The sequence below is a fragment of the Bison bison genome, unplaced genomic scaffold (genome assembly GCF_000754665.1).
Source record: "Bison bison bison isolate TAMUID 2011002044 unplaced genomic scaffold, Bison_UMD1.0 scf7180017864364, whole genome shotgun sequence".
Taxonomy (NCBI): domain Eukaryota; kingdom Metazoa; phylum Chordata; class Mammalia; order Artiodactyla; family Bovidae; genus Bison; species Bison bison.
The window spans coordinates 2,188,814-2,210,110 of NW_011494936.1; positions in this window are offsets into that span (position 1 = coordinate 2,188,814).

The following is a 21,297-nucleotide window of genomic DNA, read 5'->3' on the forward strand; positions in this document are numbered from 1 at the left end:
ATGGCAGTCTCCACTTGGAGACTTAGAATGAATGCATGCGTGCTAACTTACTTCAGTTGTGTCCGACTCCTGTGAGACCCTAAAGACTCTAGCCTGCCAGGATCCTCTCGGATTCTCCAGGCAAGAATACTGGAGTGAGTTGCCATGCCCTCCTTCAGGGGATCTTTCCCACTTAGAATGAATGCTGCTGCTGCTCTTAAGTCACTTCAGTTGTGTCCGACTCTTTGCGACCCCATAGACAGCAGCCCACCAGGCTCCCCTGTCCCTGGGATTCTCCAGGCAAGAACACTGGAGTGGGTTGCCATTTCCTTCTCCAATGCATGAAAATGAAAAGTGAAAGTGAAGTCGCTCAGTCGTGTCTGACTCTTAGTGACCCCATGGACTGCAGCCTACCAGGCTCCTCCGTGCATGGGATTTTCCAGGCAAGAGTACTGGAGTACTGCCATTGCCCGAGCCTTAATCTGAGTCTTAGTTCTGGTAATATCCTATAGCAGAATGTCAACACTGGAAGGTTTCATTGTCAGCTGATCGTGGCAAGAGAAAAAGAATCTTCAAAAAGCAAGCGGAACCTCCCCCACACCTGCCATGAAAACAAAACACTGAAGCCCAAAGCCCTGTCTCCCAGCATGAGCAGCTGCTCGGGGCCCAGCACTTGGCCTGGCAGCTACTTAACCTTCCAGCAGAGCTCATGATGGGTCCCTTCCCGCCCCTGGTCTCCGAACTTATCAGGCGCAGACATCTGCAGCCTGGTCTTTGGGGACCACCCAGAGGGCAGACAGAGAGCCCTGGGGCTCCCCGAGAATTTGCAGAAAGATCAAGAGTCACTTGCTCTGACCAGTTCACTGAAAGCATCTCAGGGAGACCCGGAGGAAAGGTCACCTTACGATAGTGACAGGGCACAGCTTGAGGGGGAAAAAGAGGAGAAGGCAGAAGAATTTCTTTCTTAAGTAGCAAAAAGTCCATCTGTTTCTGGCTCAGCTTAGACTTTCTGATTTTTTAGTCTGATTTTTATTTCAATGGCATTTCCTTGGCTTTTCCAATTCATGTCTAAATCACAAAATGTGTCCATTGTGCACTTCTGGGCTTGCGTATATGTGCCACGGAGCACAACGCTGGAAATACTTTTTCTCACTTCATTAAACATTGCTTTAAAACAGCATCCAAATGTCTGCTCCCCTCCGCAAGTTGAGAGGGGATTGTGTTACTCCCCCCACCCCAATGGGAACAGAAGGAACGCCAAAGTCACAAGCTGTGATGTTTAATATTTTTCAATTTTGCATGTTAGACTTTTCGATTTAATCATGGAGACAGGCTGGTCAGCCCAGCCTCTAGGTAGAAGTGCCCACATCGTGTTGGGGACATGCCATTCACTTTGCAATGCTTCCAGCCTCACTGTAGCAGCTGAAACTGGCCTAACTACCCCCCCAACCCCCACCCCACCCTACCCCCGGACCCCCCAGGAGCCCTCTCTACTTCACTGAGTGAGGTGCTGACTCCATCTCCCACAGGCAGGCCAGGACACATTCTGCTGACTTAAGAAGATGCCACGTAAATTAGAACTCATGTAACCATATGGTTCAAACCTGCGGGTCATATTTTATACACGAATGACTATGACAGGCCGTATTTTTGTGCTGACAAGTTGTATTTCATCCATGTTTACTTAGAATTCCATGCTATCATTAAAAGCTGAGCAACAGAACTTTATCATATTTGTATGCAAAAGTTTGATTGAGTTTCCTTCTTATTAAAAAGAAGAAAAAGTAATCGCCCAGGCAGCTTTTGCTTCCTCCTTAATTTACTATCCAGGTGTTGGGTGGTGGGTTCAGATGTCCTGACAACAGGAATTTAAAAGGAGTCCTAGAGTCCTGCCTTCCAGATTGACCAGTCTTGAATGTGCCAAACAGTCATCTTATTTGGGTTCTCAAAATAGAAATTGCATCAGTGTACCAACCACCCAATGCTGGACAACCTCTGGATGTTTGCACACACAGAACCAGTTGACTCAACCTTCTTGCTTCTACTTCCTCTAAAGTGGTAAATAAAAGAATCTTCAATGCAGTGATTAGTAAACTCCAAAGCCCTTTCATTGAGAAAGGAAACAATAAAATACCAGTTGGATCATCCTACAGCCTCCGCTTCTTAGAAGACAAGCCCTAGAAAAATACCTCTCAAGTTTACTAGAATTCTGATTCAGTAATTTTCTTTCAATGGACATGTGTCCTTCCATTTGAAAGATAATATATAATTACTACCCAAAAGAGAAAGATGCAAAAAATACAAAGCATAATTTCCTATCATCCCATACTCAAGGACAAGCACCATTGTGTTGTATTTCCTTATAGTCTTTTCTGCATGCCTATTTATTGTAACGTGTGTGTGTGTTAAAAGGGATGATTGATAGCTGTGTTCAGTTCTAACTTAGAACAGATTCAAATACAACTTTACATATACAAATTCTCATTTAACATTTTAACCCAGGGAGCATTTCTACATGATTATAAACTTCTCATAAATACTTATTTTTAATGGCTGCAAAATAAGGAATGCATTTTAAACATACAATTTCTAACTCTATTAGGTGCTGTGGGCCATAAATGTAGGAAACAAAAACTAAATGTACATTCTTCTGAGGGCAGTGACTTTTGTCTCTTTGTATTTTGGGCAGTAACCCTGGTACTTAGACTAATGCCTGTTCCATGATACGGGTCCTTTACTGAATAAGAAGAAGCATGGGGGACTTTGTGGAGTCCTAGAGACCACAAGGACCCTCTCTCCCAGCACTGTGCCCTGCTTTGCCATTAACTCACTCTTTATGGTGGTTGACAAGTAGCTACTCTGTTTGTACTTTGATTACTTCTATGATATGTTGCTAAGACACAAGTAAGAGTAAATACATGATTCATAAAAATAGCAATAGTTTTTTTTTAAGCACCTGTTTCTCATTTAACTCCCTCACAAGCATATTTTGATAACTACAAGGAAATCTAAGAATGCTTCAAATTGTTTCTCAAGTTCTTTTAGAAATTAGGAAATATGTAAGTTACAATAAAGCCGTCTCTGTGTGTCTCTGATCCCCAAATATCGAAATATGTTGGACACTGGGCAAACAAATAAGAAATGAATTTAGTTTAACACAAAAATAAATTATAAAAGATATATTACTTTGTTTAGCTAAAAGTTTTGATGCCCAAGAAAGCAAGTCAAGTCCTGCCCTGGAAGTAGTTGTGTAATGTTCTGGTAAAAGTGGTGTCTAGCTAGGATCTAGGGTCTCATCCCCAAGAATGAAGGCAAGATCAGTGATTCAACCCAAGAGCCAGAATGGGATTCATGGAAAATTTCAAATATCAGTTGGGCAGAGTTGAAAGGATATTTTCTGAAATGCTTATATTTAGCGGAAGGACCCCATGAGCAAAAATACCCCTATTTTGCTTATCTGGGCTTCCCTGGTGGCTCAGATGGTAAAGAATCCACCTGCAATGCAGGAGACTTGGGATTGATCCCTGGGTCTGATCCCTGGATCAGGAAGATCCCCTGGAGAAGGGAATGGCTATCTATTCTAGTATTCTTGCAGGAGAATTCCATGGACAGAGGAGCCTGGCGCTAGGAGCCACCATTGAACTTAGCCTTGTATTATACAGAGTAATTCTTAGTATATTGTATGAATGTACTGTCCTACTTTTTTTCTTTTTTGGCTCTTCCAAAACCTAAAGATATATATACCCTTATTAATGTCCATAGACCTACTGTATGAGCTCAATTTGACTTTTAAAACAAATATAATATGGGCAAGGAAATATAATATATAATTTAAACACAAAAAATATAATATAATGTGGGCAAGAAAAATATTAAAATTTTAAAACATTGTCATTACCATTAACCTCTTCTATCAGCTCTGTTCCAGGGAAAGATGTGAGGACATACATTGCCAGTCTCTCTTCTCTCCCAGCCCAGAGCAAGACTTCCCACAGCAGAGGGAGTTTCTGAGGCTACAGCAAAGGTGAATAAGAGGTTGAAAGATGGAACCCTTCCAGGAAGGCTGAAGAAGTGGGGAGATGTGATGTGATAAAGAAAAGGAGACAGAAAAATTTTTGAGTTTAAAAATTTATCTTTAATTATGTGGAAGGATGTTGATGCAAGAGAGTGACCTCTTTTTCCCATCTCTTTTGGGGCAGGTCAAAAGAAAATGGACTTAAGCTGCAGCAGAGCGGGTTTAGGTAAGACAGAAAAAGGAATTTCCTGAATGTGGAGATCATTAAAAACTGGAATGAGTTACTAAGGGAGTCTGTGGACACTCTTCCTCTGGGGAACATTTAAAAATAAGATAAATTTTCATCTGTCAGGGAGGGTTTAGAAGTAATCCAACCAGAAGGCCTCTCAAAGCATTTTCCAGCCCTATAACCTGAAGGCCAAATTCCCTCCAATTTTATTTCTACAGTTAACTAGACATGAGATGGATGCCTGAAGCGGAATTCAGAGTTTCAGATACAGCAACTAAAGCCTATTGCCTTTTGTTCTATAATAAGACACCACTTTGCATAAAAGACTAAAGTCGTAATCCTTCCTGGAAACCATATCAAGAAAAACATTCACAATCCAAAACTTGGCAAATTAGCTATTGCTTAGACACCTTCACTCTCATTCTCAAGAATACAAAATACCGTGCCCTCCTCTATGCCCTTTTGTTCCCTTTGGTCTTCCGAGCACACCTCTCCAGCTTTTAAGTTTATCTTTCCCAGACAGTCATTCCAAATATTCCATTTTACAACTAGTCAGTTTCTCCAAACAGTCTTTCGAAACCTAACCAAATATTTTCCCACCAATTATTTGGCTAAGTTTCAATCTGAGATATACCAAGCTAAAAAACAAGTTTGCATTGTGAAAAATTCTACTCAGGCGCATTCCTTTCTTTTCATTTTTCCCGAGTTTTTAATCAAGCCAATCGGTGGATTTACACATGCCCTCTGAGGATGGAATATCCTGACACTGCGGAGTGCTCATATAACACTCTCTCCTGTGATTTTCCAACTTTGATTGAGTTCCATGGTTTGCCTTTCTTTTAAATGGTTCAAGTCTCCTTTGTTTCAGGGATTTTAAAGGGAACTGATCACCAAGCCCTCCTCCTGTGATCACTGGTACTCCCTCCTCTTCATTCTTAGCTTCACCTTTTTTTTCCCTTCAGTTTTTCCCACCTCCTTCTTATCCCCTTATGCCAAAGCACTTGTCAAAAGTTCCCTGGAGTTCTGCAGTCCCTTTGTGCAGCATGATCTCTCTGAAATCAAGTGAAGAAATGTAATTCAGTTTAGGTAAGAAAAGGAGAGAATGGACAGTGGAAAAGGAGAAGAGAGAGGGTTTCAGCCACTCTGAACATCTAGACCAGAAGCTTTCTCGTAGTCATCTCTTAAGTAGAGAGAGAAAGGTTCTCAAAAAACACATTTGGTATGTGTCATGGCAGGATTGGGGCCAAAAGAGATATATGACCTTCTAAAAAGACAACGTGAATTTATTCATAGGTTGTGAATTAAAGTAGATATCATATAACTCACAATATTCATGACACCATCAAATGTCTGCTTCACTCTGGTTCTAAATTAAGGTGACCATATTATAATAATCAAAATAAAATCATCATTATTTTCACTTCTACAGAATCTTGCTGGAGAACTTGGAGTCTTGGTGGGGAGTGGCATCACTTTAGTCTTTACACACCGTGAGGAAAGTAAAAGAGGTGTGTTCTTTTCTTGTATTTATGTGGGGGGAACCAGGAACAGCCTGATGACATAATCCACCAAGGGTGGCCAAAGTCATCACAAGGTATATAAGTATCCGTACATAATATATTCTTCACCAGGGTCCCTGTTAGAATAAAATTTATTTGTATAGCTAAATAGGTGGTAAGGTTTTTTTTTTTTTTAATGTGTTCATAAAAACATACTAAATTGAGCTGATGAGTAACATCCTTCAAATAATGAAATGCATCATTAAATATTTAACACACTGAGAGAAGCTTGATCAATAGCAGCCTGTCTTCTTGGCAATAGTTGCTTTCATCAGCCTCTCCAAGTCTACAAGCCCAAGGCTCTATCCAAGTTTACCTGGAGAGCTAACCACACACCACCTCTCTGCTCCCCCACCCTACCATCCTCTTCAAACTACTCAGAGTTCAACCCTCCCTTCTCAGATGGAGATGCCAATGGGGTTAGGGAAAGGGGTAGAAATGGGAAAATCATAAAGGATCCTTTGGATTCATTCCACCTCCAGGGACCTACACCCTTCTGGACACTCTTTACTGGACACTCAGGGGGAAAATAAACTGTACTAGAATATTGCATGTTGGATGGTGAACCCAGCTCAGTTAAGTGGCAATCCAGTCCATGGAACAACCCCTGGACTAACCATAGCTTTGCCCCCTGAATCGCTGAGAAATTAACATGAACACAGTTCCTCCTTCTGGCGCACCACTTCCTTGCCCCCATTCGTCCAACCACCACATTCACTATTTTAGACAAGAATCTTTCTTTTCACACGTGATTTGAATCTTTGCCTTAAACCTTTTGCCTTATGACAGCCACCTGGTTCTGTCTTGGTCCTGCTACACCCCGAGATGGGAAGAGTCCAGCATCCCTGACCACAGAAGCATGCAGATAGATGGGTCACAGAGATTCTCCCAAAGCTTGGGTACCACAGAGCATCAGGTTCTCTGCTAAAACTTCCAGCAACAGAATGAAACAAATCACCCCTTTGAACAAAAAGCTCCAAAACTAGAGGAAAGAGAAAATGAAAGCTGCAGATCTCTGTAAATTATATATTATCTGTGCCTGGAATGCCCACAGGGGTCATGAATTCAGAGACCCCAACAGCAACAACAAACCAATATCTGACACCTTATGTTCCAAACTCATTACAGCTCTGGGAGTGAAAGGATGGAGAGAAAACCAACAAGCTGCAAATAAATTATTCAAAAGAGGGAAAGCTTTCATTATTTTCTTGAGTTTTTCTTGAGGTTTTCCCAATAGTTTCAAAACTGGCAGAAAGAGAAGTCCTGTCTCCTAAATTATCCATTGAATTCAAATTATCTCTGGTCTGGGAATGAAAGGGTTCTTTGTGCTTTTATGAACTGGACTGAAAAGCACAGACTCTCTCAATCTTAACCTTTCTTTTCTTTCTGAAATGTTATAAAGAAAAACAATATGAAGATTTAAATCACATATCAACTGATTAAGAAAGAGATTAGCTGTTTTATTTTAACTTAGCCTTTCAAATTAATGAAAACTCTGTTCTTTACATTGAATTGGGAAAATGTTTTGGGAAAAAGTGTTGGCCCTTCTCTCATACCTAAAATCTGACTATATTCTCTCACACTTTATTCAAAGACGGTTGCCATTGTGCTATATTGAACTGTGTTGTGCTGTGCTTAGTCGCTCAGTAATGTCCAACTCTTTGCGACCCCATGGACTGGGGCCTGCCAGGCTCCTCTGTCCATGGGATTCTCCAGGCAAGAATACTGGAGTGAGTTGCCATGTCCTCCTCCAAAGGATCTTCCCAACCCAGGGATCAAACCCAGGTCTCCTGCATTGCGGGCAGATTCTTTACTGTCTGAGCCACCAGAGAATCCCATATTGAACTGAGCTGGTGCTGGACCAATTCTAGGTCTATAATGAATGTGTAGATCTACCACATTAGCTATGAACTCAGTAAGATGCCATGCTCATCCTCATACCCACACCTTCTCATTTATAGTGAGTGTTCAATAAAGCCTGGTGGTCTGTGTGAACAAATGAATGGACAATCATGTCTAAATCACTAAGGTTTTCTCCCTCTCCCCCCACTCCATATCAGTCTTCACTGAGAATTACTCCTCGTCCATTTTCTTCCCCTAAGACATGTTAGTAATCAAAGGAATGCACCGTACTTTGAGAGTCCTACACATTCTGTTTCTTATTTTATCTGAGAAAGAATGTACTAAAGAATCCTCCCCACCGCATGTGGATTGAATTTCCATTCTCTTCTCCTCATTTCCACCTTTCTTTTATTTCTGTCTCCATCAGAGCACAGCACTCAATATGCTACAGAAATAATTTTCTGCTGAATGAGGTTCGGCCATAAGTCAAGGGCAGATTTATTAAGGCCCCTGCACAGCCTGTTCCCCAGCTTACCGTCAACATGACAGTTTAAATCTTTGATCACTCTTACACGTAACCCCTTCAGTGCTGAGCAGTCCACTACATAAGCAACAGCCACTCCTGGCATGTGAGTGGTGTTGAAAATGGTTTTGAGCCCCACAGACAGGGTGCAATCACCAGGACCCAGGGGGTCGGGACCTTCCACAGATGGTCAAGGTATCTCCCCTCCAATGCTCTCTACCACCTGTCTCTGCTTCCAGAAGTTCACTTCATTGTCACTGCAGCCAGGCCCTATCATCTACTGCTTCCTAGGGAGCCAGGAACACTCCACTGAGGTTCATGTCCCCTGGATAGCAGTTATATTTAGTGCATTAGTTGGGGGTCCTATGAGAGACCCTGTTTGGTTTTCGTTTCTGCTTTTTAATTTTACTTTTCTGTGACTTATCAAACATCTGGCACCATATCAACCAGTCTTTTAAAAAAAGACGCTTGGTTTCCCTGATGGCTCAGAGGTTAAAGCATCTGCCTGCAATGCAGGAGACCTGGGTTCGATCCCTGGATCAGGAAGATCCCCTGGAGAAGGAAATGGCAACCCACTCCGGTATTCTTGCCTGGAGAATCCCATGGACGGATAAGCCTGGTGGGCTACAGTCCATGGGGTTGCAAAGAGTCAGACACGACTGAGTGACTTAACTTTAACTAACTTAACTTGGATCAGTCAGGGGGTGAGGTTATATGGTGCTCCAATGCTTACTTTTGTATGTAGTTGAATGTCTTCACATACTACATTTTGAGCACTTTGGTTACCAACACACACACATACTTTCCCTTCACAAAACAGCCCTGAAAGGGACCACTAAGAAATTAAGCTACTTGCACAAGTTCAAAGGCTCCTGGGAAAGGCTCCTCCATTCATGCTAACCTGAATGTCAGGTCATCAGGTATACATACCCTTGTTTCAGATCTTTGATCTACATTTGCCCCATGGATTCTTCCCAAACAGAGGAGGGGTATTGTTATTCCTCTCATGTGGGTAGCCCTTCACACATATCAACATTTTATTCATGCTTATCTCAGTAGAGTCTCACCTTAATTTCTACAAGTGGAGGTTACTGTCATTGTTTTACACATGAGAAAATCTGAGTTATTCTGAGTGACATACAAATGTAGGTAGCAGACTAAGACCTTACACACAGATCTTCATTGGAGGCATAATCTCCTCATAAATAACATATTAAGAAATTACCACAATGCCAAATAGCTTTGAGGGAAGGTTAGGAATAAAATGGCTTCCCTGGTAGCTCAGCTGGTAAAGAATCCACCTGCAATGCAGGAGACCCCAGTTCAATCCCTGGGTTGGGACTATCCACTGGAGAAGGGATAGGCTGCCCCCTCCTGTATTCTTGGGCCTTCCTTATAGCTCAGATTGTAAAGAATTCTGCCTGCAATGTGGGAGACATGGGTTCGAGCCCTGGATTGGGAAGATTTCCCTGGCGAAGGGAATGACTACCCACTCCTGTATTCCTGCCTGGAGAATTCTGTCCCAAAGAGTTGGACACGACTGAGTGACTTTAGCTTTTATGAATAAAATATCCTATTTTAAAATATATGCACAAATTCACACTACACAAAAAGGTATGAAAAGGATAGGAAAAAATGATGCAAATATCCCAAAGCTAATCGTGCTGTCATTTGGGTGTATGTATCCTTCCAGCCTCTTTTCTACAAAAAGATGTTGTTTTTTCAAGATCAGATGCTGGTCCGTATTATTGAAATCATCTCACAAAGCCTCTTTGAGTGTATACCAACAGGAAGGATGGATTCAACACTAAGTAAAGGGGGGTTGTTTTGGCGAATGAATAAACTCAACCATTATGTTTCTTTCTTAAAAAGCAGTTTACCAACGTAGTCTTGAGTTAACATTCAAGATTTCTCTTCCCTCTTTTAACTGTTAATACAGAGGGCAGAGCCTGGCAAACCCCTTTTGAATGATGCAGGAAATGTTTGCAGGCAAAATGTAAGATGTGGAATAAAGACATAAATTACATGTAGAAAATATACATTATAGGTGATGGAAAGATTCAGTCAGGGCACAATGGTCCGTCAATGTTTTCGCAGGAAGGGGTAGGCCCTCCAAGTCTCTGTTAAAGGGCTCCCTAACTTCCCTTGGTGGGAAATAAAGAGTGGCAGGAATTGGGGTGGGGAACAGGCAGGGAGGAAGAGATAATATCTAAAGGAAGCTTCCAGGAATGGAGAGACTCTTATGAAGAGAAGCAGAAAACTGTGTTCAAACAGAACAAACACAATCATCATGCACTCATCAACCACAGTATGAGGTTATGTTCCTATAAACTTGCAGTGATTTCTAGAAAAATAAAAATTCTCAGAAACCTGCCATGGAGTGGCATGATCAGAAAGGAGCTGGCCAGCAAAGCTTAGATAGGTGATACATGTTCTGTTTTTGTTTAGATAAACAGAGTTCCTGCCCACGCCCCAGTTGTTGCCAGAGACAAGAGAAATAAGAATCCATTTTTCTTTCAGCAGAAGATTAACTGTGCATCCACTGACTTGAGGGTTAGTATGGTCCTTGGGGCCTCACAAACTCTGCTCCAAAGAAGAAAAAGAAAACAATACAGAAAGTACACAAAGAGCTGAGCAGAGTGAAATCTGCAGGAACCAGCTCGGTGTGGTCAGGAGATATAATGAAACATTTATCAATACCCAGAAAGTTGAGTGCTCTTGAAAGATCTTAAGTGTTTCCTCCCCAGGGTGACTCCCATAAGACAATGTGCTCCTGTTGGGATCTCATACTGACCCTGAGGAAACAGCCCCAGTCCCTTCACTCTCTCCTCACGCTAACACTTAGGTGTGTCAAGGGCTGCCTTGGTCTCCTGGCAAGTCCTCGGTGGTTACTAACAATTGCACTACAACACCATCCACCCAGCTCACTTATGGGAATATGGGATATTTTCATTTTCCACTAAGTAAGCTGGCAGATCTTCCTAGCAGAGACATGTACATGCCTCCCTTATTGATAACATCTATTCATCTTCTTGGATCATTTTACTTAGATGTAGCAATGATTTCAGGCAGGCATTTCTCTTGGAATTATGGGATATTTGTTCATATCTACTAACATAGACAACATTTTTTAATCTACATGCTTTAATGTGTCATTATAATAGTATTGGTCTGCTGCTGCTGCTGCTAAGTCGCTTCAGTCATGTCCAACTCTGTGCGACCCCACAGACGGCAGCCCACCAGGCTCCTCTGTCCACGGGATTCTCCAGGCAAGAATACTGGAGTGGGTTGCCATTTCCTTCTCCAAGTATTGGTCTACTATTCCTTAAAGTTAAGTATTTCAAAAAAATATTTGTGATTGAATTTGGGCCCATGAACTCTTATTTATGAAAAGAAGTTGGCTATAAATGATACACTTGAAAAGCCACTTTCTCAACATTTCCTCCAAAACACCTTAAGAGCCACAGTCAAAGTATGACAGCCACATTGAAACACTGAGGATAACTGACAGGTTTTTGTGCACGTGTATTTTTTTTCTCCCAGGCTCCAAAGTCTCTGAGCCTTTGGAGCCTCCAGGGACAATGACTCTGGTTTAATAACTGTGAAAAGCTATTGAACTAGCAATAAAAAATATTCTCCACAACGGAACAATATGATACTTAACAACAGCCAGCATTCCTGCCAATCACAGGACATTCACGAAAAAGTGACTAGAGTTCCTTTAGCAACAGGACTGCCCCCTTGTAAAATCTGAGTGCACAAGCAAGAGGGTTTGGCAAAGCCGAAGGGCTCCACAGCTGCATACCATGATTTAGACTGCATTCAACTGCTGTATTTATGTAAGCCCAGAAGAAAAACATCTCTCCTGTTTGAAGAAGATAAGTTAAAGCATTAGAGTTGCATGTTAGTGACCATGGCCTCTACCACGTGCATTTTTACTTTTAAGTCCATCAGACATAAATTAGAGCACATATTCTATAGGTCCACTAAGACATCCCCAGCGTTCTTTATGTTGATGGGCAGGTTTGGCAAAATAGTCACTCTGAAAGAAGGTGATTTTTTTCTTTTAAGTAAAAGGAAGAAGCAGGACAAAAACCATGCCTCATCCTAAACAAATAAGAAAAGAAGGTAAATGCTGTTTGCTCAGAACTGGGAAGTGCTCCCTTTCCGGGAAGTCATTAGGCTCCAGCGAGTAGCCAAAGGCAGGTGAACCTAATGACCACTCCAAGAAGGTGAAGAACCATGCTCTCTCAACAAGGAATCCTTTTTCTACATGAGATCAGCTGACAGCCTGATTTTGGCAAACTGCCAGGCTCTGGCTCTGTTTTTTTAAGTGCACATTACATGGAGGAGAACTGGTGAGCAAATACCCCAAAGTTAAGATATTTAGGAAAAATCACCATACCAGACTGCTGCACCACATCTAGAAACCTAAATCAAAACAAATGGACAGAAGAAGCATGAACAGTCATTTCAAATGCCACCAAATGGGAGAACCCAGTTACACGGAGGTAGAAGTCATAACAAAACTTTTGTTACTTTTTGGCTGTGTCGCATTACTTATTCTTCAGCCTCTGCTTAGTATGAGTTTGGATTTGATGAAACACAGATAAAATTTTAAGTTGGTTGTTTTCCAAACAAAGGGGATGAAAAGAGAAAATTCTCCTGGGGACAGGGTGAACTGCCATAAGATATTGAAAAGGCATAATGTGTTCAATATTTTCCTTGACCTTTGACTCTTTGAGCTGAAGTAGGACAGTTCCACAAGGGTTCTGAGAAAGTTTGCCAAAGGAGGGATTCTAGGAACCATAGTGACAGAGCTCTTCTCTGAATGTGACACTATCCAGCTTATTCATAGATTGTACATGGTGTGCTTCATTGATGAAGATGAAATCTTCCCCGCAAATGACTAATCTCTTCACTAGTTTGTGGAGTGAGGCCCACACTCTAGCAATGGTTTCTTTGTAAGCTGTAAGTCCCTCGTGAGTCTCTAGTCTCCCCAAGAAGCCTCCTGTTTCCTCCATCCTAACTTCTTCACAGAACCCTCATACCTGCATAGAGCAGAGTCTCAATAAACGGTGACTGACAGTCCAGCTCTCCTTCTCAATAGCTGAAGATGCTGTTGCCTTAATCACATGAAATAACTTTTTTCATAGGTCAAAATGATCAAACATTGGCAACTTCATAGCTAAACCCAATACTTACTATCCCTGTAGTATTAGCTACTTCATTTATTCCATGAACATTTCCTAAGAGGCACTGTGTACTCACCATGTAGCTAAACTTTGCTTAAAAATGAGGGAAGAACTGCGTGCATTAAAGAGATTGCCAAAGCCAAGTAGTTAGTTGAAGAATAGTTAAACCTAGTCGGTTAGTCAGTCACCACTCCATTGTAAGAGAAAGAAACCCAGCATAAACAACTAGAAGCATAATGTAGCTCACAAGCTGGGAAGATAAAGAGGGAATTAGTTTTAGGCATAGGTACTCAAGTAATAGCAACATTCTTTTTGTCTGTATTTCTCTTTCCTTCCCTCCCCCCAACTTCCTCCACTTCTTCCCCTTCCCTCCTTCTCCTTCTTCTTCCTCCTCCTCCTTCTCCCCCCTCCCCATCTCTCTACCTGTCTCTCTCTTTTTATATGTTGCCCTCATTCTTTCTTATCATAGGATACCTTTATATACAAAAGCAAGAGGCCCTAAATCTGTCCCAGGGCCACAAACTATCTTGGAAAGACATGATTGACATTAGTTAGGTCACCTGCTCAAGCCTTGGCCCAATCCCAGTGGAAAGGAAAACTGGATTCAGCCAGATTTAGGTCATGGGCTTACCTCTCAGGTCCTATGTTATAGGCTGAATATCCATGTCCTTTGAAAATACATGTGTTGAAACCCTACCCCAATCTGACACTGTTAGCAGGTGGGCCTTGGGGAGGTAATTAGGATTAGATGAGGTCATGGGGGTGGAGCCCTCCAATTGGGATTAATGCTCTAAAAGAGTCAGGAGAGAGCTTCCTCTTTCTGTTCTCCACTGTGTGAGGACACAAGAAGTAAGTCAGCAGCCAGCAGCCCACACTCTCACTGTGCTGGCATCCTGATCTCAGACTCCCCCGCTTCAGAACTGTGAGAAAAAAAATTCTGCTGTTTATAAGTCACCCAGTTCTGTGCCCTTTTATTACAGTAGCCTGAATAGACTGAGATAGCCAAGGATGAGGTTCAGTGATTAACAACCCACCAGAGCCATCTAGGATAAAGAAGCAATCTCCCAACGGAAAGAGAAAGGGGGCAGACAAGACCACTGACACCTAATATTACCTTTCCAGTCCATCCCCATGTGCCCACCATCCTATCTGAGAACGCTAAAACAATTCACTTGCTGATTTACAACTATGTCCTCACTACAAAGCTGATATTCTTGAGACTGAAAGACCAAACCACTGCTTACTCTAATTTGAACCCCACCCTCCCCAACCCCCAGCAACAGGTTGTTTGGGCAGAGTGCTTCCTGTCAGGGGTGGAAGTTAGTGCTATGAGAGTTAGTGCATCCTTTGGCTATGCCAAATGGCTTTGGTCTCCACACGAGCCAGTTAGTTCTGACCTGCATCATGCCTGTGGACTATTCTGCAGCCAGGTCAAACACAGTCAAGGTTCAAAATCAGGCATTCCTTATTCCACATTTGCCAAACAAAGGTGGGGAGGGGAGCATCCATGCAAACCCACCACACCCAGGCAAACCTGCAAGAGGTGAGAGCCAGACAGCAGGCTGGGCTGATTTCTAAAACAAGACAAAAATGATAGATGCTTCAAAATTGACTTGTGGAGGACAAAAGTTATCAGAAATTGAAGTTAAAATAGTTTGATTCTGCTGGTTTTCTTGTTTCACATCAATAGGTACACAGGAGATTCTTTATAGGAAAGAAGACCAATGATTAAAGGCATACATAGATGATTAACGAATACTAACTCAGTTAAACTGAATTAAATTAAGGGTTGTCTGACCTATCACTGAATTGGCTAGTATGCAGAGCTGGTGAACCTTGCTGAAAGAAAAATGGCAGATCTGGCAGCAATTAGAAAGCAGTGGGCACAGCATCCCAGCAGAATCTGACTGTGGTTGATACCCTGAGGCTATGACTGCATCCACCATATGAGATGGCCTGAGAACACCCCAGGCTGGGCCGTGGGAGGGGGTCTGGGTTTTAAGAATGCCCTCACTGAGCAGTCATACTCTTGAGTGCCCTGCTAAGAGGCCTTCTCCAGTTTCAAGACTATTTTCTTAACAGATGAGGCCACTTTAATATCCTGCCATGGCACTTAGCAGTGAAGATCAAGAGTAGCCTGGGGGAGACCCAAGACAGGTTTAATGAGACCAGTGTCAAACATCTTGAAAGAATACAACCCTTAAAGTTCAGGCCCAGCACTTTGGAGATTGCAGAGCAAGAAGAATCCACAAGGGGCCTTCCCTGGCGGTCCAGTGGTTAAGAATACTCTAGTTCAATCCCTGGTCAGGGAACTAAGAGCCCACAAGCCACAACTAGAGAGTCTGTGCACTTCAATGAAAGACCCTGCATGACACAATGAAGACCTGATGCAGCCAAATAAATAATAAATAAAAATTTTAAAAAAGAAGAAGAATGCACAGGGATTCAGAGGTCAAGGTGCCATCCTGGAATCCTCAGGAATCCTTCCCTTCCAGGTGAGTTGCTCACCAGAGAGCTTTTTCTGGAAGGTTTTAAAAACCCACCCACTTACCAGAAATTCACTGCTGCCAGCCTTGTTGTTGCTAATCAGTCACTAAGTTGTGTCCAACTCTTGTGACCCCATGGACTATAGCACGCCATGCTTCTCTGTCCTTTACTATCCCCTGGAGTTTACTCAGACTCATGTCCAGTGAGTCAGTGGTGCCATCCACTATCTTATCCTCTGTTGTCCCCTTGTCCTACTGCCTTCAATCTTTCCCAGCATCAGGGTTTTTTCCAATGAGTTGGTTCTTTGCATCAGACGGCCAAAATATTGGAGCTTCAGCATCAGTCCTTCCAATGAATATTCAGGGTTGATTTCCTTTAGGATTGACTGGTTTGATCACCTTGTTCTCCAAGGCACTCTCAAGAGTCTTCTCCAGCACCACAATTCAAAAGCATCAATTCTTTGACACTCAGTCTTCTTTATCTCACATCCTTACATGACTGCTGGAAAAACCATAGCCTTGGGCCACTTTACATACCAACAGAACAACGAATTGGATGAATGGTGGTGGGAGGAAATGCAGGATGCTACTGTTAATGATGAAGAATGCTCTTTCTAACTGGTTGAAACTACCCCTTGAATTATTAACATAGGCTGCAAACAGTAGAACAAAATAATAATAAGTCATAACCTTACATGGGACTTATGATGTGCCAGATGCAGTTCTAAGGGCTTTCTGTACATGAACTTCACCCTATGAAGTGTGTACTATTATCACCCCTATTTTATAGACAAGGATCACACCTAGTAAGTGGCAGGACCAACTTTTGAAAACAGGCAGTTCATCACCAGAGGCCATACTCTTAACTGCTATAACCACTACCCCATTCAGGGGATTTTTGTCTTTTTAAACAAGCATATGCATAGAAAAGGCTTCCCAGGTGGCTCAGTGGTTTAAAAAATCCACCTGCCAATGCAGGAGAGGTGGTTTTGATCCCTGTGTCGGGAAGATCCCCTGGAGAAGGAAATGGTAATCCAATCCAGTATGCTCACCTGGGAAATCCCATGAATAGAGGAGCCTGGTTGGCTATAGTCCATGGGGTCGCAAAGAGTTGGACAAGACTTAGCAACTAAACAACAATGTATATAGAAGGTATGTGAAATGCACCTAGCATATACTGTTCTTATTATACCAATAATATAATATCTAGTCAGCATGCTATAATCAATAATTATCATTACTGGGATTATAATTTTAAATCACTAACGGGAAAGGTGATCTGATTTGACTAAAAATCATATAAGAACTGATGACAAAGGAATTGGACCTGAAGGTTGCCAAGGTTCTGAGCCTGTTTCCAGCCTTGAGTCACTGATGGACTGATTCACAAACTCATGCCTTGTTTCCCCCAGCCCTGCCTGTACAGACAACTCCACTGGCTTTTTGGTAATCTTGTTTTGAGATCTTCAAATGAAACTCCAGGAGTACTTTATTGCAGAATTGGCACTTAAGTTGCCAAATGTTAAAACAGTAAAACTTTTTTCAAAGGAATTTCAAACCTAAATCAGTCAAAAAAAAAAAATTAGAATGAATTTAGCATTATTAACCAGACTTTCAAATGTGGCTTTTGGTTGCTTCTGTATACAACTCTAGGAAGGAAATTGTGTCCCTTATAGCATCCATCCAAGATAAAAAGTTTAGCAGTCGTCTGAATGAAAACCCAGCTGGATATATGTTTAACAAGCAGCATTTTAAGTATGAAGGCTGAGAGATGTATTACGACCAATATGTGAATGTCGTATCCACCCACCATCAAACCACAGGACTGACTGCAATTGGAACTGAGTAGACATGAGGTTTTGGTTAGATGTGGGCACAAGCAAACCAACTCTGAGGTGTCAGCACTGGGTGACAGGAGCAGGAGTTATCAACAAGCTGCTATCTCCCTCTCATCACCCACCAACTAGAAAATGTGCAGGAAAGATAAAAACTGTTTGCTCCTAATTGTGCTTTAATAGACTAAATTTGGGGACTACTGGAGCAACAAGTAGGATTTGGTTCATTTTTGGTTTGAGGTTTGTGTATGTATTTATTTGCTTTTTTTTGGCATGCAGGATCCTAGTTCCCCAACCAGGAATTGAACCTGAACCCCCTTCACTGGAAGTGCATAGCCTTAATCACTGGACCACTAAGGAAGAGCAACTTTCTGAGTGTCACCTATGGAGAATTTGAAGGAATGGAGTCTTCCCTAAAAAATTGTCAAAAATGGTAAGCCTTTGCTTGCAAGTTTTCTTGTAGCCATTAATTTTAAAAACAGAAGCCATGGCCTCTTTTTTCAGTCTCAGGCATAAAGAAAAAACTGTTTCCCTTGTGTAGACACCTCCTGTGTTCCCAGCAGTACCCCAGACGTGATGTTTGTCTTAGGCTGAGGGAAGGGAAGCCAGGCAGAAAGTGAGCTGAGAAGTGGCTTTTTTTCTAAGTGTGGCAGATCATTAATAATCAGTGAAGGATGGACTCAGGAAGCCTCCAAGCACATATTTCTAGGATTGAAGTTGAAGACTTCATTAATATTCTAGTGGGATATTGTTCCCATGAAGTTTTCTGAGGGCCGAAAATCTCACCCAGAGTCCCCTGTTGGCAACGAGAGGAGCAGTGAGCTCTCAGGCAGCTCAGGGACCTAATCAGTGAAGATAAGAGAACTGTGTTCTCTGCCCCAAAGTAGGAATGAGCTGTTTTGCCTGGTCGCTGCTAACTGGTTCTGATTGAGTCTCCTTGACTCGCTAATCTCCCATATTGTGGCAAAATGCTGAAAATCCATTTCTTTGGAAAATGTTTAGCTTTGCGAACACAGAGTGTGCCAGTTTATCTTACCATATTCTGAACTTCTTCATCTTGACAGAGTATATCAGTCTTTGCCAAAGGTCTTCTGAATTTTAGTTTAGTCTGCATGCACGCATGCTAAGTTGCTTCAGTTTGTCCAACTCTTTGTAACCCTATGAACTGTAGCCCACCAAGCTCCTCTGTTCATGAAATTCTCAGGCAAGAATACTGAAGTGGGTTGCATTTCCTCCTCGAGGGTTCCTGACCCAGGGCTCCAACACACGTCTCTTTACATCTCCTGCATTGGCTGGCAGGTTCTTTACCACTAGCGCCACATGGGAAGCCCTGTTTGTCTAAAACCAGCTTATCCCTACGGGCCCAACACACAGATAAGAGAAAACGGTGTCTGAAAGTGAAAGTGAAAGTGTTAGTTGCTCAGTCATGTTTGACTCTGTGACCCCATGGACTGTAGCCTGCCCGTCTCCTCTGTCTAAGCAATTCTCCAGGCAAGAATACTGGAGTAGGTAGCCATTTCCTCCTTCAAGAGATCTTCCCAACCCAGGACACAGATAGGAGAAAACAGTTGTCTACATTTTGGCTAAAGAAAGAAGGAAGGAGAGAAGAGGGGAGACTTTCTTATTAACTAAAGTACCAGTGTACAGACACTAAGTGTCATGAGTGGTCCCAGGAACAGTTAGGAAATGGATACCTCAATATCTAAATCTGACCTTGGGGTGAATAGGGGGAAAAGAGGAAGACAGAATCAGTGCTAATCTCTGCCTGTCTTGGGAATAGTGTGTTAGGAGGTGGAAAGCAGCCCATCAAAGAAAAACAAACAGCAACAAAAAATACTGGGGAGGAGGCAGAAATCCCTTTATTTTATGCAAAATCTCCCAAAGAGAGGAAAGAAAGCAAGTAAGTAATAAATAACACACTCATGTTTAACCTGGAGCCAAAACAACCCTCAGAGTTGAGACCCCGCAGAATTCCTCTCCTGCCAGCCCCGGGGCCATTAGCAGGCCACCCATCCAGGTCAGTGGGTGACTCTCCCACCTGGACACCTGGAAGTTCAGCCCCAGGTAGAACTATCTTTTGTAGCGCTCCGATGAGCACAAGCCCTGCTTGTTTAAATCAACATCTCCATGCCCTCCATCTCATTTCATCCCATTCTCATCCTTCTTGTTTTTTTTGTTTTTTTTTTTAAGCCCTTACAGGAAACGTCACCAAAACATAAAAGATCAATAGATCATTAGGTTGTCTAATGGCGGACATTTTCCATGTGAAGCTCTGAATCAACAGCGAACAAAAGCAACTGTTCAGAACCCTCCAAAAAAAAAAAAAAAAAGGCCCAGTAATTTTAAGTTAATGGGCAAGATTAATGGATTGTCATATAATATGAAGGGAAAGTATTAGAAAAAAAAAAAAAAAACAAAACCCAAGTGGCTCTACAAAATTGGTTTGGAATTGGAGTCTACCTGAAGACCTTTCAGCCAGAGGATTACTGTCGGTGGTGCTTGCAGCTAAGCTGTGTATTAATTTGAAAGCCATGCCTTGTATGGATACCCAGCACTTAGTGGTTGGTTTTATGTTAAAAATGCTTAGTATGAAACCTGTGCTGAAAGTTTGCCCAAACATCTCATAGTTGATTGCAAACCCGAGTGCCTGGGGGCTGTGAGCCCACACCTCAAGAATGCTGGTGATTGGGTGACAGTTTGGCTCCACACCTGGGTTTGTTGAGGCCTCTTAGCGGCTGCTGGGAATTCGCCCCGCCTGGGGCCCACCGGTCTCCCCGTCACCCCTCTGACAGATGAAAACACAACGGGGTCTGTTGCCTGACTGACACATTCCTCTCCTGTCTGCCTCTGAAAGGACTTTATTTAACTGTCCTGGAGTCGGGCTTTTGAGTGACAGATTGTGAAGGGTAAAAGTCATTCAGTTCCATTAAGCTCTGTAACTGCTCTGGAACAAAACACCTTTAAAAAAAAGTGTCGGGGGAGAGGGGGAAAATAGAGCTGAGGAGAGTAGGGGCATGAGCTTTAGGGAGAGAAAAAGGGGATTCTTTTCAGGTTCAGAAACAATCCTTCTCTTTGCCTCTGTCTATCAATTAGGGCTGCATTCCCAGAGGGAATATGGGCCTGGCCTCATTGGTGTCATTCAGCTGCCAATCTCCTGACAGGGACACCAAAGGGCCTCATGTAGCGCTGCGGAAACTGTCTGTCAGGCCATCAGCAGCTGCTATGACGACATCACCTCCGTTTTTCTATGTCTATTATAGAGAAAGGGGGGTTGGGGTGGGGGCTCACCCAACAGAGTCTGAGAGTCTCGGCTCCAAAGCTCATATTTTCCTTTTCCAACCCCCGCATTGCCTCCATCCCAGGGTGAATTTCTTCACAAAAACAACGCCAGATTTCCTTGCCTGGTTGGGCAATGGGGGTAAATAATAATTCACCAGCTGAGGACATGGGCTTGGGTGTGAGAACGGGGTTCTGTTTCTGGGAAGACTGAAGTCCTGACTGAATACATTCAATGACTCTGGTTCAAATGAGTCCAAAGAAACTGGTGAAAGGTGGCTCAAGCCCCTGAAAGACCTCAGGCCGAGCTGTGTGAAAAGCCATGTGGCCTCCCCAGTGGTTTCCTGCCAAGCTTTAA